Consider the following 18,240-nt stretch of genomic DNA (forward strand, 5'->3'; position numbering starts at 1 on the left):
GGAACAAAGCTGAAGACTTCATGCTACCCAACTTCAAAATATATTACATGGCTATAATAACCCAAACAGGATGGTATTGTTATAAGAGCAGACACATAGACCAATGGATCAGTGAGTCCAGAAGTAAATCCATATATTTATTGCCAACTTATTTTTGATAAAGGCATTAAGAACATATGCTGGGAAAGGACATCCTCTTCAATAAACGGTTCTGGGAAAATTAGATGTACATATGTAAAATAATGAACCTGGACTGCTCTCTCTCTCCATATAGAAAAATCAACTCAAGATCCATGAAAGACCTAAACATTAGACATGGAACTGTAAAAATACTAGAAAAGAACATAGAAAATACACTTCAAGACATCAATCTTACAAACATTCCATGGCTAAGACCCCCCAAACACAGAGAACTGTAACAACAATAGATAAATGTGACTATTAAACTAAAAAGCTACATAGCAAGGAAACAATCCGTTGAGTGAAGAGACAACCTGTTGAATGAGAGAAAATATTTGCCAGCTATTCATGCAACAAGAGACTAATATCTGAAATATACAAGAAACTCAAACAACTCATCATTAAAAAAAAAAATCCTATTAAAAAGTGGGCAAAGGGCCAGGCACGGTGGCTCACGCCTGTAATCCCAGCACTTTGGGAGGCCAAAGCAGGCAGATGACGAGGTCAGGAGATCGAGATCATCCTGGCTAACACGGTGAAACCCCGTCTCTACTAAAAATACAAAATATTAGCTGGGTGTGATGGCAGGCGCCTGTAGTCCCAGCTACTCGAGAGGCTGAGGCAGGAGAATGGCAAGAACCAGGGAGGCTGAGCTTGCAGTGAGCTGAGATCGTGCCACCACACTCCAGCCTGGGTGACAGAGCGAGACAATGTCTCAAATAAATAAATAAATAAATAAATAAATAAATAAATAAAGTGGGCAAAGGACAATAGACATTTCTCAAAAAGAAATGATCAGGTGGTATATGACAAAATACTCAGTATTGCTTACCAGCAGGGAAATGAAAATTAAAACCACAATGAGATATTACTTTACCCCAATTAAAATGGCTCTTACTAAAAAGACAAAAATATTTAATAGATGCTGATGAGGATGTGAGGAGAAGGGAACTCATACACTGTTGGTGGGAATGAAAATTAGTATAACCACTATAGAATGGAGATTTCTCAAAAAATCAAAAATAATACTACCATAAGATTCAGCAATCCCACTACTGGGTATTTATCCAAAGAAAAGGAAATATGTGTATCAAAGGGATACCTACCGGCACTTGCATGTCTTTGTGACACTATTCAAAATAGCAAAGATATGGAATCAGCCTAATTGTCCATTAATATATAAGTGGATTTTTAAAAAATACAGTATATTTACACAAAGGAATACTATTTGGCCATAAAAATAATAAAATTAGGGCATTTGCAGTAACATGGATGGAACTGGAAGTTGTTACATTAAGTGAGATAAGCCAGACACAGCACAGCAGATACTATATGTTTTCATTCACACGTGGGAGCTAACAAAGTTGATCTCATGGAGACAGAGAATAGAATTATAGATGCCGGAGGCTGGGAAGGGTGGGATTGGGGGGGTAAACCGAGGTTGATTAGTGGGCACAGGTATACAGTTAAATAGAAGAAATAAGCCCCAATATTCAAAAGCACAGTAGGGTGATTATAGTTAACAACAAATGTGTTGTATATTTCCAAGTAGCTAGGAGAGAGGACTTGAAATGTTACTAACACATAGAAATGATAAATACTCAAGGTGATGGATACCCAAAATCACCTGACTTGGTCATTACCTATTCTACATATGTAACAAATACTAAAATACAGATATGTGAAGCATTTTGTTTCAGTAAAATACTTTGTGCTAAGGTTAATGAAAACTGGACTTTTAAATTTCCTCACACACTGATTTTTCAAGTACATGAGTCAAATCCATTTCCAAGATGTAATTTTCTATTGATATTGATACTTTCATAGAAATCAACTAATTTGAATGCATTCAATTGTAATGATTAGATAGAAAAATCAGTATTTTAAGATATTGAAACTCAAAAAAATACTGCCTCAAATAGATGAGCAGATGAAAAGTGTTGCAATTTCTCAAAGCCCACACCCAATTATGGTCTGATCAAGCTGCATTGGCAAGAAAATTCCACTCTTAGAGGATTGATTCCTTTTAAAGAGATTTAATCTCTGGATTCATTTAACTACAGGGCACCACTCTTTAAAAATGTGAATATATCAAATACAATAATAAATCTGCGAACTGTTGGCTTATATTTTATTTCATGATGCCATTTCTATAATGGGATACAGAAGGAAATCACTGATAAGTTCTTATAACAGAAAAGAAAAAAGAAATGAAATTTGAAGAGTAATTTCTACTTTCAAATACTTTCAGTGCTTGTACAGATATAGTTCAGCAATCATTCAATGTCAACATTTCAGTGGATATAATCAATAGGAAATGGTTCAGAAAGTAACAGGCCATGCATGATTATGGCATTGCTAAATATGCAAGCAGGAAAGGTAAGTTAGGTTTGTGTTTCTGATGGCGTAATTATAAGATGTAGGGAATCTTATACCAAAATAAATATGTAAATAAAATACCTTTCCTGAAGAACTTTATTAATCTCTAAATATATCTTTTCAGTCTTAATTCATAGCTAATTCAGTACATTTAAAATAATTAGAAAACAGTCTTTCATGGCAGTTACAATTCAAATTAAGAGACAAGGATGATGAGATTCATGGAAGTGATCCATCATTAGCCTACTATGGGTAGCATTAATAATTTCATAGGTCAATCATTTTTAGTGATTCTAATGCAGCCAGAGAATATCAGAACAAGTTATCACTGTTATTTTTTATTTTATTTATTCATTTGTTTGTGTATTTTTGAGACAGAGTCTCACTCTGTCGCCCAGGCTGGAGTGCAGTGGTGCGATCTTGGCTTACTCGAACCCCTGCCTCCTGGGTTCAAGTGATTCTTGTGCCTCCGCCACCCAAGTAGATGGGATTATAGTTGTGCACCACCACACCCAGCTAATGTTTGTATTTTTAGTAGAGACAGGGTTTTGGCAGGTTGGCCAGGCTGGTCTCCAACTCCTGGCTTCAAGTGATACGCCCACCTTGGCCTCACAAAGTGCTGGGATTATAGGTGTGAGCCACCATGCTCAGCCTCTGTTATTTTTTTATACACTATTTAGTCATTTATAGTATTATAGGGGTTTTACATGGATTTTGGAGAAATAAATTACATAAGCATTCATAAAAACTTTTTGGGATCCCTGAAGATTCTTTGTGTGTGTGTGGTGAGAACACTTAATAAGAGCTTGGCAAATTTCAAGTACACAACACAGTATTGTTAACTATAGTCACATTGTTGTACATTAGCTCTCCAGAGACTATTAATCTTGCATAATGGAAACTTTGTATCCCCAGACCAACATCTACCCCTTAATCCCTTCACCACAGCCCAGCGACCACCATTCTACTCCCTGCTTCTTGAGTTCAAATATTTTAGGTTCCATATAGAAATAAATAATGTAGTATTTATCTTTCTGTGTCTGGCTTACTTCACTTTGCATAATGTCAAGTGATGCACAAAAGTTAACTCAATGGAATAAGACCTACACATATTTCCAAAATCATAAAACTACTAGAAGAAAACATAGGGAAAAAGCTTATTAACTTTGGTCTAGACAATGACATTTTGGCTATGACACTGAAAGCATAGGCATCAAAAGCAAAACTAGGAAAGTGGGATTGCATCAAACTAAAAGCGTCTGCTTTTTAGCAGTTTTTATTATTTATTATTATTATTATTATTATTATTATTATTTGAGATGGAGTCTTGCATTATCGCCAGGGCTGGAGTGTAGTGGTGTGATCTTGGCTCACTGCAACCTCCGCCTCCCAAGTTCAAGCGATTCTCCTGCCTCAGCCTCCTGAGTAGCTGGAATTACAGGCACCCACCACCACACCCAGCTAATTTTTTGTATTTTTAGTAGAGATGGGGTTTCATTAATGTTGGTCAGGCTGGTCTCGAACTCCTCGTGATTCACCCGCCTCGGCCTCCCAAAGTGCTAGGATTATAGGTGTGAGCCACCACGTCCGGCTAGCAGTTTTAGTAGTTAAGTAGTTTAGTAGTTTAGTGGGTTTTGGTAGTTTTTCATCTGAACAGCAAATGAAATAATCAACAGAATGAAATAGAAACTTATGGATTGGTAAAAAATGTTTGCAAGTCATTCATCTGATAAGGGCTTAATATCCAAAATATGTAAGAAACTGTTACAACTCAATAGTTGAAAAAAAAACAAAACCTCAAATAATCTGATTAAACAATGAGCAACAGACCTGAGTAGATACTTTTCCAAGGAAGGCATACAAATGGCCAACAGGTATATGAAAAGGTGCTGTCATCACTAATCATCAGGGACATGCTATTGAAAACCACAATGAGATATCATCTCCCACTTGTTAAATTGTCTATTATCAAAAAGAGATACATATCGGCAAGAATATGAGGAAAGAGAACCTTTGTACACAGATGGTGGGAGAGTAAATTGGTACAGTCATTATGGAAAACAGTACGGAGGTTCCTCAAAAAATTAAAAATAGATCTATAATAGAGCCAACAATCTCACTTTTGGGGATACATCCAAAGAAAGAAAATCAGTATATTAAAGAGACATTTGTACATCTGTTGATTGCAGTACTACTCATCATAGCCAAGACATGAAATCAGCCTAAGTGTCCATCAGTGGATGAATGGATAAAGAAAATGTGGTTACACACAAATACACATGTACACATACACACACACAGTAGAATATTATTCAACCTTAAAAATGAGTTTATTGGATAAAAGATAATTTGGTAATGAAGTTTGACTAGATTGGAAAAACTAAAAGACTTTCTTACCCAATGAAGGCATCAATCATTTTCAACTTACATAATATTTAGCTGGACTCTTAACTTTCTGCATCTATAGATCTCAACAGAGTACTACGCAAAGACCTCCAAATGAATATACACTTTTTCTTTTCAGTGGACAAAAGGAGCAGAGTGCTCCTGAGAGTCTTCTTTTTTTTTTTTTTTTTTTTTTTTTTTGAGACGGAGTCTTGCTCTGTCGCCCAGGCTGGAGTGCAGTGGCGCAATCTCGGCTCACTGCAAGCTCCGCCTCCCGGGTTCACGCCATTCTCCTGCCTCAGCCTCTCCGAGTAGCTGGGACTACAGGCGCCCGCCACCACGCCCGGCTAATTTTTTTTTGTATTTTTAGTAGAGATGGGGTTTCACCGTGGTCTCGATCTCCTGACCTCGTGATCCACCCGCCTCGGCCTCCCAAAGTGCTGGGATTACAAGCGTGAGCCACCGTTCCCGGCCCTGAGAGTTTTCTACCTGTGGTTCTTCGATAGGTGCTGTGGAGCTAGAGAAACATGAGACAGATGCACCACCAGCAGGGTGTATAATATTTAATGCTCAACCGAGTAGTTAGAATCAATAACCAAAAGGAGAAATACTATATAACTTAGTGCTAGATGCTATGTATAGACCTCAGTGTTCTTGAAAGTTAAGGAAGAAACAAATCAAACTAAAGGAGATTAAAGGGATGAAATAAGCTGGGTTTTGGAGAACTGATGCAATTTATCAAGACAAAAAGGAAAAAAGAAGAGCAATATGACATGACATAAAATAATCAGCCCTTGTTAGTGACCTAGAAGATAATCTTTGTGTTTTTTCTCATAACGCAGTCTCCTTCAGAGGATATTCACTGCAGGGTATTTCCTTACACCCCAAAAGAGGAGTGCTATGTAAGGATATGACCTAGTCATGAAATCTCTACTTAAGAATGTACAGTGCTTATTTCTAGATGTTCTCTGAAAGTCTAACTGAAAAGCTCTCAAATCAATAGGATAAGTTTTGATTATTAATTAGCATTTTCATGACATCTTAATGAATGCTTCCCTTGTGTTTTATTTAATAAATTACTGATTTTATTGCCCCCTTTATTCATTGGTAAAGAAGTTTATAATGTTAATTTCTTGTGTTTTTCTAAAGATTAAATTCAAAGTGCTATTGTACAAATGAGCAGAACTGGAACTATCACAGATGAGAAAGGAATTGGCTGAATATCTTTATCCTTGATGCCGCAATGTTATATGTGTACTTAAAGCAATTTGCTCATTAAACAGAAACTATTAGAGCAGCAAAAATTCTGCCAATATCAGCAGAAAGCATTAGTTTGGAGTACAATCTTTCTTCTAAATTTTGGCTAATGTGGCAGGCTTTTTATTTTTTGTAAAGCTAATTCTACACTTTAAAACAGTGGTTTAGAGTATTATCTCCAGAGTGTTTCTTGCTCCATAACTTAATGGATCTTTCTGTTTCCACATCTATAAATTAGGGGTAAAAATAGCATCAAACTTATAGACCTTGTGGCAATTAAAGGAGTTAAGATATGTAATGTATTTAGAAATACCTAAAGTATTTAAAGGAGTGCGAATACGTGAAGTGTTATATAGTGCTAATATGGGGCTGGCACATATTTAACACCCTATAAGTATTTGCTATTATTTTTGTGGTGGTTGTTGCTGCTGTCATGACTAAACTATAAATCAACAAGAAGAGACCAAAGTCTTTACACTTTTAAGAAGACTGGTTCACACATGTTATTATGATAATAATTCAACAAAATAACTGATGCAGGCAAGATAAACAAATTACCCAGGCAGTAAACCTGTGTACAATCAATTTACTGACAGAAGACTGGTGGGCCCTGCAATTATTAATAACAATAATTATCACTGTTATATACTTTTATGTGTTTGCTAGGCTGCATCTTTTCTTACATGTATAAATTTTTAGAGTCTTGGTTGCTGTCATCTATATATCTCACGCTGAGTCAGTATCGGAGTTAGGTGGAGGCTTCTGTCAATTTTTCATCTGAACCTGCTGTGATCCTTTTTGTCTTTTCTCAGCAAATCTGTCAGCCGAAGGTAAAGGCTTCTTCCACCTATTTAGAAAATCCATTATGCTATCATACATAATATGTCAAGTTGAAGAAACCTACATAGTGTCTCACAGTTTTGGACTGGATATTATGAGACTTGAAATCTGGTTCCAGCACTTGTTGCCAATTACTCCTCATATCCTAAGTTAGCCATTTAAATTGAGCTCACATCTGGCTTTTATGTATTGAGGAGATAAATTACAAGGTTTCTGTGGTCTTTTCTGCTCTAAAATTTTCATTCTAAGATTGTAGAAAAAAATTAATTAAAAATTAAAAAACGGTATTTCTTTAAATTCTTAGTCAAAAATCAAGAAGAATATATCTGCAAAATTGTGTCCTGTTAGAATAGGTAGTAAGAATCACTAGGAAATAATGAAATTCCCAGATAAAGCTTCCTCTGTATTTAGAAGAAATAATCAGTCTATCAACTGACTAAACACAAATGTTTTATACAATAAATTAATACTAATCTTAGGAAATACTGAATTGACAGATTTGAACCAGGAACAAAATCCACTAGTGTTTATCAGTGTTATTAAATATTTCTCCTCATTAGATTTATTGTGACCATAGTAGAGTACTATTTTCTTTTTTTTCTGATAACACTTTTTCCAGCAATTTTATTATAATTGATTCAATCTACATCATTTATAATTTATATTTAATTTATGATATTTTGTATTTCTAAATGTTTTAAAACATGCTTTATTCATATTTTAACAGCGTTAAAGTATAATTGATCTGCAATAAAATGTACACATATAAAGTGTACAATTCAATGTTTCAACACGTGTACACTTCTGGAGCCTTTATCACAATCAGGATAGTAAACATATCCATCACCTCTAAAAGTTCCTTTGTTCTCCTTTATAATGAGAGATTAGAACCCACTGCAATCCTCTCTACAGGAAACCACTGATGTGCTTTCAGTTATATAGATTACTTTGCATTTTTTTGAGTTCTATATAAATGGGATCACACCATATGTAATGTTTTTTGACTAGCTTTTAAAACTCAGTATCATTATTTCTAGATTCATCCACACTGTGTTTATCAGTAGTTTATTACATTTTATTGTATGGACATACTACAATTTGGATGATGGTCATTTGAGTTATTTCTGGTTTTTGACTATTGAATATAAAGGTTCTATGAATATTTGAATACAAGTCTTTGTATGGACATACGTTTTTGTTTCTCTTAGGAGTATAATGGCTGAGTCATATGGTAGGTAGGTGTATATTAAACTTTCTAAAAAAACTGTCAAACTATTTTCCAAACAGGTAGGAGTCATGCTATTTTACATCCCCACCAGGAGTGTATGAGAGTTCCCATTCCTCCCTGTCATCAACTTCATCAAAAATCAGTTGCTCCCTCTTTTCCCCACCTAGTGCCGCTGGGCCTAGAAGTCTCTGCCAAGCCGCAGATGCGGGCATTTGCTCTGCAGGATGTGGTTTGTTAAAGTTGTTAAGAAGAAGGCCTACTTTAAGAGACACCAAGTGAAATTTAGAAGACAACGAGACGGTAAAACTGATTACTATGCTCAGAAACGCTTGGTGATACAGGATGAAAATAAATAGAAAACACCCAAATACAGGATGATAGTGTAACATATATCATTTGTCATATTGCTTATGCCTGTATAGAAGGGGATATGATAGTCTGCATAGCATATGCACACGAACTGCCAAAATATGGTGTGAAGGTTGGCTTGACAAATTATGCTGCAGCGTATTGTACTGGCCTGCTGCTGGACCACAGGCTTCTCAATAGGTTTGATATGGACAAGATCTATGAAGGCCAAGTGGAGGTGACCGGAGATGAAGGCCTTGCCAGAACTACTACTGGCAATAAAGTTTTTGGCTCCCTGAGGGAGCTATGAATGGAGGTTTGTCTATCCCTCACAGTACCCAACAATTCCCTGGTTATGATTCTGAAAGCAAGGAATTTAATGCAGAAGTACACCAGAAGCACATTATCGGCCAGAATGTCGCAGATTACATGTGCTACTAAGTAGAGGAAGATGAAGATGCTTACAAGAAACAATCCTCTCAATATATAAAGAACAGCATAACTCCAGACATGGAGGAGATGTATAAGAAAGCTCATGCTGCTATATGAGAGAATCCAGTCTATGAGAAGACGCCCAGGAAATAAGTTAAAAGAGATAGAACCATCCCAAAATGTCCCTTGCTCAGAAGAAAGATCAGGTAGCTCAAAAGAAGGCAAGCTTCCTCACAGCTCAGGAGCAGGCTACTGAGAGCTAAACCAAACAGTTTTCGACGAAGATTTTTCAGAAAGACGATAAACTTAAAAAAAAAACAACAACAGTTGCCCATATGTGGATCTATTTCTGTAATCTCTACTCTGTTTCTTTGGCCAAGTTATTTCTTTATGCCAATCCAATAGTCTTGATCATAATAAACCTTGAGAGCGGATAGTGTTACTACTCCAAATCTGTTCTTTTTCAAAGTTGTTTTAGTGATTCTGTTTTTTTATTTCCATATGTGTTTTAAAATAAGCTTGAAAATTTCTTCACTTAAGACCTGCTAGGATTTGAACTGGCATTGTATTTAATCTATAGATAAGTTTGGGGAGAATTGACATCTTAATCATTTTGAGTCTTCTGTTGATGAACAAGTATAACTCTCTATTTATGTCTTCTTTATTTTTTTCTGCATGTTTTTTACTTTGCGTGGTGAATTACATTGTCTGATTTCAAATATTAAACCAAGATTGCATTACCGACATCATCTCTATTCGATCATGATTTCTGTCCTGGTATTTATACTTTCCTTTCTGCTATGTTGAGTTAATTTTCATGTCTTCTGGTGTCTTAAAGTGATCGTTGGTGTCATCAATTTGAGACACCTTTTCTTTAGTAATGTCAGCATATAGTGCTGTAAATTCCTAAGAACTGCTTTAGCGTCATTCCTTAGTTTTTGCTATGTTTGTATTTTCATTGTCATTCAGTTCAAAAGACTTTTTTATTTCTTCTTTGATCCATGGGTTTTTTTGATTTTCAATATTTGGGAACTGACTGAATTTTAAGTCTATCCTGTTTTAGTTAGAGAAATACATTGTGTGAGTTGAATCTTTTAAAATTCACTAAGACTTATTTTATGGCTTAGTATATATCTTGGTCAGTATTTCATGTATACTTGAAATGAATATGTGTTGCGCTGTTGATGGATGGTACTACAAATGTCAATCAGTTTCCTCACATGCATGTCCTGATCAGTACTCTGATGAATATTTGAGGAGTACCTTATGCAAATATTTGGGGTTCCTTGTGTATCTCTCTCCTCTCCAGAGCTCTATTCTGTGAATTCCAAAAGCCTTGCTATCCCTGTGCTCTCATTTTCATTTCCTTACCTTACAGAGTTCACCAATTTCCATCTGGGCTCTCCTTTCTTGAGTTGTGGCTTAGAAATTCTCTGAAAGCAGGAAGGTGATGCAAATGTAGGGCTCTGTTTTTCATCTCTCTGGGTTCCTTATACTTTATTGCCTAGTGTTTTGCAATTTAAAAAAAATGCTTGTTTCTCAGGAGGTTGAGGAGGGCGGATCACGAGGTCAGGAGATCAAGACCATCCTTGTGAACATGGTGAAACCCAATCTTTACTAAAAATACAAAAATTAGCTGGGCATTGTGGTGCATGCCTGTAGTCCCACCTACTTGGGAGGCTGAGGCAGGAGAATCGTTTTAACCCAGGAGGCGGAGGTTGCAGTGAGCTGAGATCACGCCACTGCACTCCAACCTGAAGACAGAGCGAGACTCAAAAAAAAAAAAAAAAAAAAAAAAAGCTTGTTTCATATATTCTGTTTGCTTTTGTTGTTGTTTGTTATTGTTTCAGGCACGAGGGTACATCCAATTACTGTTCCTCTAACTTAGAAGCAGAAGTCAAGTACATGTTCAAAATTAAAAATCTGCAGTGGTGTTTAAAAGATGACACAGGAAAAGTGGCGTTTGAATCACTTGCTTGCGGTAATGTCTGTAATCACAGTTCCACATTTAGGTTAAAATGTAGTTTTTCATTATTCTGTGAATCTTGTTTTCTGAAGTTTCAAATGTAGGTATAAAAACAATTCTTTCAGGTTGAAACACAAACATTAAGAAAATAAATTATTCCATTTGAAAAGTGGGATTTGTGTGCATTTGCCGTAGCATAATCCAAAATCAAATGTGAGCTTTAAAGGGAGTAATTGAAAGTTGAAGGCTCTCAACTTTGCCCCTCATATTTCCTCATTTTATTTACCAGAAAATAAGTTTTTTTCTTAAAGATAGTGTTTCTTAAGAAAATATCAAGATTCATTAGGCATTTAGATAGTCTCTTTATAGAAGGACTGTATCAGTCCCACAGTAGTTCTAATATACCATTGTATGATATAGTTCCTCCACCTAGACAAAATAAGGTCAATAATCTTTCATACCCTGAGAGAGGATGGGGTCCGGTTCCAAGATGGCTGAATAGGAACAGCTATGGTCTGCAGCTCCCACCGTGATCAATGCAGAAGATGGGTGATTTCTGCATTTCCAAATGAGGTACCTGGTTCATCTCATTGGGACTGGTTGGACAGTGGGTGCGACCCATGAAGGGCAAGCCAAAGCGGGGGGGGGGGTGTCACCTCACCCGGGAAGTGCCAGGGGTTGGGAGATTTCCCTCTCCTAGCCAAGGTAAGCCATGACAGACTGTAACTGGAAAAACAGGGCACTCCCACCTAAATACTGCACTTTTCCAACCATCTTAGCAAACAGCACACCAGGGGATTATATCCTGCGCCTGGCTTGGCGCGTCCCATGCCCACAGAACCTTGCTCACTGCTAGCACAGCAGTCTGAGATTGACCTGTGACCTGCGAGGCAGCAGCCTGGCAAGGGGAGGGGCATCCGCCATTGCTGAGGCTTGAGTAGGTAAACAAAGCAGCCAGGGAAGCTAGAACTGGGTGGACCCCACCACAGCCCAGCAAGGTCTGCTGCCTCTGTTGACTCCACCTCTGGGGGCAGGGCATAGCTGAACAAAAGGCAACAGAAACTTCTGCACACTTAAACGTCCCTGTCCGACAGCTCTGAAGAGAGCAGTGGTTCTTCCAGCATGGCATTTGAGCTCTGAGAACGGACAAACTGCTTCCTCAAGGGGGTCCCTGACCCCTGTGTAGCCTAACTGGGAGACATCTCCCAGTAGGGGCTGATTGACACCTCATACAGGTGGGTGCCTCTCTGGGACTAAGCTTCCAGAAGAAGGATCAGGCAGCAATATTTGCTGTTCTGCAATATTGCTCTTCTGCAGCCTCCGCTGGTGATACCCAGGAAAACAGGGTCTGGAGTGGACCTCCAGCAAACTCCAACAGACCTGCAGCTGAGGGACCTGACTGTTAGAAGGAAAACTAACAAACAGAAAGGAATAGCATCAACATCAAGAAAAAGGACATCCACACCAAAACCCCATCTGTAGGTCACTAACATCAAAGACCAAATGTAGATAAAACCACAAAGATGGGGAGAAACCAGAGGAGAAAAGATGAAAATTCTAAAAACGGGAGCATCTCTTCTCCTCCAAAGTATCGCAGCTCCTCACCAGCAACAGAACAAAGCTGGACAGAGGATAACTTTGACAAGTTGACAGAAGTAGGCTCCAGAAGGTCAGTAATAACAAGCTAAAGGAGCTAAAGGAGGATGTTTGAACCCATCACAAGGAAGCTAAAAACCTTGAAAAAAGATTAGATAAATGGCTAACTAGAATAAACAATGTAGAGAAGACACTAAATGACCTGATGGAGCTGACAACCATGGCACGAGAACTACGTGATGCACGCACAAGCTTCAGTAGCTGATTTGATCAATTGGAAGAAAGGGTATCAGTGATTGAAGATCAAATTAATGAAATAAAGCGAGAAGTTTAGAGAAAACAGAATAAAAAGAAATGAACAAAGCCTCCAAGAAATATGGGGCTATGTGAAAAAAACAAATCTATGTTTCATTAGTACCTGAAAGTGACAGGGAGAATGGAACCAAGTTGGAAAACACTCTGTAGGATATTATCCAGGAGAACTTCCCCAACCTAGTAAGGAAGGCCAACATTCAAATTCAGGAAATATAGAGAATACCACAAAGATACTCCTCAAGAAGAGCAACCCCAAGACACATAATTGTCAGATTCACCAAGGCTCAAATGAAGGAAAAAATGTTAAGGGCAACCAGAGAGAAAGGTCAGGTTACCCACAAAGGGTAACTATCAGACTAACAGCAGATCTCTCAGCAGAAACTCTACAAGCCAGAAGAGAGTGGGGGACAATATTCAACATACTTAAAAGAATTTTCAACCCAGAATTTCATATCCAGTCAAACTAAGCTTCGTAAGTGAAGTAGAAATAAAATCCTTTACAAAGAAGAAAATGCTGAGAGATTTTGTCACCACCAGGCCTGCCTTGAAAGAGCTCCTGAAGGAAGCACTAAATACGAAAAGGAACAACCAGAACTAGCCACTGCAAAAACATGCCAAATTGTAAAGACCACCAATGCTAGGAAGAAACTGCATCAATTAATGGGCAAAATAACCAGCCAACATCATAATGGCAGGATCAAATTCACACATAACAATATTAACCTTAAATGTAAATGGGCTAAATGCCCCAATTAAAAGACACAGATTGGCAAATTGGATAAAGACCCAAGACCCACCAGGGTGCTGTATTCAGGAGTCCCATCTCATGTGCAGAGACACACATTGGCTCAAAATAAAGGGATGGAGGAAGATCTACCAAGCAAATGGAAAGCAAAAGAAAAGCAGGGGTTGCAATTCTAGTCTCTGATAAAACAGACTTTAAACCAACAAAGATCAAAAGAGACAAAGAAGTCCATTACATAATGGTAAAGGGATCAATTCAACAAGAAGAGCTGACTATCCTAAATATATATGCACCCAATACAGGAGCACCCAGATTCATAAAACAAGTCCTTAGAGACCTACAAAGAGACTTAGACTCCCACACAATAATAATGGTAGACCTTAACACTCCACTGTCAATATTAGACAGATCAATGGGACAGAAGATTAACAAGGATATCCCGGACTTGAACTCAGCTTTGCACCAAGTGGACCTAATAGACATCTACAGAACTCTCTACCCCAAATCAACAGAATATACATTCTTCTCAGCACTACATCCCACTTATTCCAAAATTGACCACATAGTTGGAAGTAAAGCACTCCTCAGCAAATGTAAAAGAACAGAAATCACAGCAAACTCTCTCTCAGACCACAGTGCAATCAAATTAGAACTCAGGATTAAGAAACTCACTCAAAACGGCACAACTACATGGAAACTGAACAACCTGCTCCTGAATGACTCCTGGGTAAATAATGAAATGAAGGCAAAAATAAAGCTGTTCTTTGAAACCAATGAGGACAAAGACACAATGTACCAGAATCTCTGGGACACATTCAGAGCAGTGTGTAGAGGGAAATTTATAGCACTAAATGCCCACAAAAGCAAGCAGGAAAGATCTAAAACTGACACCCTAACATCACAATTAAGAGAACAAGAGAAGCAAGGCCAAACAAATTCAAAAGCTAGCAGAAGGCAAGAAATAACTAAGATCAGAGCAGATCTGAAGGAGATACAGACACGAAAAACCCTTCAAAAAATTAATGAATCTAGGAGCTGGTTTTTTGAAAAGATCAACAAAATTGATAAGAAAAGAGAGAAAAATCAAATAGACACAATAAAAAATGGTAAAGGGGATATCACCACTGATCCCACAGGAATACAAACTACCATCAGACAATACTATAAACAACTCTACACAAATAAACTAGAAAACCTAGAAGAAATGTATAAATTCCTGGACATATACACTCTCCCAACACTAAACCAGGAGGAAGTTGAATCTCTGAATACACCAATCACAGGCTATGAAATTGAGGCAATAATTAATAGCCTACCAACCAAAAAAAGTTTAGGATCAGATGGATTCACAGCTGAATTCCACTAGAGGTACAAAGAGGAGCTGGTACCATTCCTTTTGAAACTATTCCAATCAATAGAAAAAGAGGGAATCTTCCCTAACTCATGTTATGAGGCGAGCATCATTCTGATACCAAAGCCTGGCAGAGACACAACAAAAAAGAGAATTTTAGACCAATATCCCTGATGAACATCGATGTGAAAATCCTCAATAAAATACTGGCATACCGAATCCAGCAGCACACCAAAAAGCTTATCCAAGACGATCAAGTCAGCTTTATCCCTGGGATGCAAGGCTGGTTCAACATATGCAAATCATTGAATGTAATCCATGACATAAACAGAACCAATGACAAAAACCACATGATTATCTCAATAGATGCAGAAAAAGGCCTTTGACAAAATTCAATAGCCCTTCATGCTAAAAACTCTCAATAAACTAGGTATTGCTGGAATGTATCTCAAAATAGTAAGAGCTATTTATGACACACTCACAGCCAATATCATACTGAATGGGCAAAAACTGGAAGCATTCCCTTTGAAAACTGGCACAAGATAGGGATGCCCTCTCTCACCACTGCTATTCAACACAGTGTTGGAAGTTCTGGCTAGGGCAATCAGGCAAGAGAAAGAAATAAAGGGTATTCAATTAGGAAAAGAGGAAGTCAAATTGTCCCTGTTTGCAGATGACATGATTGTATATTAGAAAGCTCATTGTCTCAGCCCAAAATCTCCTTAAGCTGATAAGCAACTTCAGCAAAGTCTCAGGATATAAAATCAATGTGCAAAAATCACAAGCGTTCCTATACACCAATAACAGACAAACAGAGAGCCAAATCATGAGAGAACTCCCATTCACAATTGCTACAAAGAGAATAAAATACCTAGGAATCCAACTTACAAGGGATGTGAAGGGCCTCTTCAAGGAGAACTACAAACTACTGCTCAATGAAATAAAGGGGGACACAAACAAATGGAAGAACATTCCATGCTCATGCATAGGAAGAATCAATATCGTGAAAATGGCCATACTGCCCAAGGTAACTTACAGATTCAGTGCAATCCCCATCAAGCTACCAATGACTTTCTTCCCAGAATTGGAAAAAACTGTTTTAAATTTCATATGGAAACAAAAAAGTGTCTGCATTGCCAAAACAATCCTAAGCAAAAAGAACAAAGCTGGAAGTATCACGCTACCTGACTTCAAACTATACTACAAGGGTACAGTAACCAAAACAGCATGGTACTGGTATCAAAACAGATATATAGACCAATGGAACAGAACAGAGGCCTCGGAAATAACACCACACATCTACAACAATCTGATCTTTGACAAACCTGACAAAAACAAGAAATGGGGAAAGGATTCCCTATCTAATAAATGGTGTTGGGAAAACTGGCTAGCCATATGTAGAAAGCTGAAACTAGATCCCTTTATTACACCTTATACAAAAATTAATTCAAGATGGATTAAAGACTTAAATGTTAGACCTAAAACCATAAAAACCCTAGAAGAAAACCTAGGCAATACCATTCAGGACATAGGCATGGGCAAAGGCTTCATGTCTAAAATACCAAAAGCAATGGCAACAAAAGCCAAAATAGACAAATGGGATCTAATTAAACTAAAGATCTTCTGCACAGCAAAAGAAACTACCATTAGAGTGAACAGGCAACCTACAGAATGGGAGAAAATTTTTGCAATCTACCCATCTGACAAAGGGCTAATATCCAGAATCAACAAAGAACTTAAACAAATTTACAAGAAAAAAACCAACAACCCCATCAAAAAGTGGGCAAAGGATATGAACAGACACTTCTCAAAAGAAGACATTTATGCAGCCAACAGACACATGAAAAAGTGCTCATCATCACTGGCCATCAGAGAAACGCAAATCAAAACCACAATGAGATACCATCTCACACCAGTTAGAATGGCCATCATTAAAAAGTCAGGAAACAACAGGTGCTGGAGAGGATGTGGAGAAATAGGAACACTTTTACACTGTTGGTGGGACTGTAAACTAGTTCAACCATTGTGGAAGACAGTGTGGTGATTCCTCAAGGATCTAGAACTAGAAATACCATTTGACGCAGCCATCCCATTACTGAGTATATACCCAAAGGATTATAAATCATGCTACTATAAAGACACATGCACATGTATGTTTATTGTGGCACTATTCACAATAGCAAAGACTTGGAACCAACCCAAATGTCCATCAACCATACACTGGATTAAGAAAATGTGGCACATATACACCATGGAATACTATGCAGCCATAAAAAAGGATGAGTTCATGTCCTTTGCAGGGACATGGACTGGAAACCATCATTCTGAGGAAACTATCACAAGGACAGAAAACCAAACGCTGCATGTTCTCACTCATAGGTGGGAATTGAACAATGAGAACAATTGGACACAGGGAAACATCACACACTGGAGCCTGTTGTGGGTTGCAAGGCAAGGGGAGGGATAGCATTAGGACAAATACCTAATGTAAATGATGAGTTAATGGGTGCAGCAAACCAACATGGCACATGTATACCTATGTAACAAACCTGCACGTTGTGCACATGTACCCTAGAACTTAAAGTATAATAAAAAAAAATTTCTACCATACAGATATAAGAGACATAAATAAATTTCAGAACACAGATGATAGCAAAATATAATAAAATAATTAGGAAGTGATAAAAAACTTTCATACCTTATATCATGTTAAAAAGGAAAATTGGTAAATATAAATTATAATTGTAAAAGCTATACAGATAGAAATGTCACAGATATGACACTTTGAAAGGAAACCAATAAGTACTTATAATTTTAATGAAGTGTTGTCAGTATTATAGTACTGTATATTAAGATCACAAATTTCCTTATAAGAAATTATTCTGATTTTCCTCTGAATGAAACAGATACTATGAGAATCACATATATAGTTAAAACTCTTCAAAGCTTAACCTCTAGATCTGTTAAGCTCAAATGACATTCATAAAAAAACAGACTCCTGCTATTCTTCCTTTTTTCTTTCTTTTTTTGGGGGGAGGGGTTCCCCACAGTTTCTCTTTTTTTAATTTATTTATGTTTTTCTGAGACATGGTTTCACTCTTGCAACTCAGGCTGCAGTGCAATGGCACAATCTCGGCTCACTGCAACCTCCGCCTCCCGGGTTCAAGTGATTCTCTTGCCTCAGCCTTCCGAGTAGCTTGGGTTACAGGCACCCACCA

At 37.5% G+C, this 18,240-nt stretch overlaps 1 protein-coding gene and 1 pseudogene across 5 annotated transcripts in view; one reads left to right on the top strand and one right to left on the bottom strand.

Moving 5' to 3' along the window:
* The window catches only part of SPAG16 (sperm associated antigen 16), a 1,164,736-nt gene that overhangs the window by 123,147 nt on the left and 1,023,349 nt on the right, over positions 1–18,240 (bottom strand). The gene's annotated exons all lie outside the window — the stretch shown is intronic.
* LOC116810347 (large ribosomal subunit protein uL18-like) lies at positions 8,494–9,312 on the top strand (annotated as a pseudogene).

This window comes from Hylobates moloch, unplaced genomic scaffold (genome assembly GCF_009828535.3).
Source record: "Hylobates moloch isolate HMO894 unplaced genomic scaffold, HMol_V3 SCAFFOLD_1, whole genome shotgun sequence".
Taxonomy (NCBI): Eukaryota; Metazoa; Chordata; class Mammalia; order Primates; family Hylobatidae; genus Hylobates; species Hylobates moloch.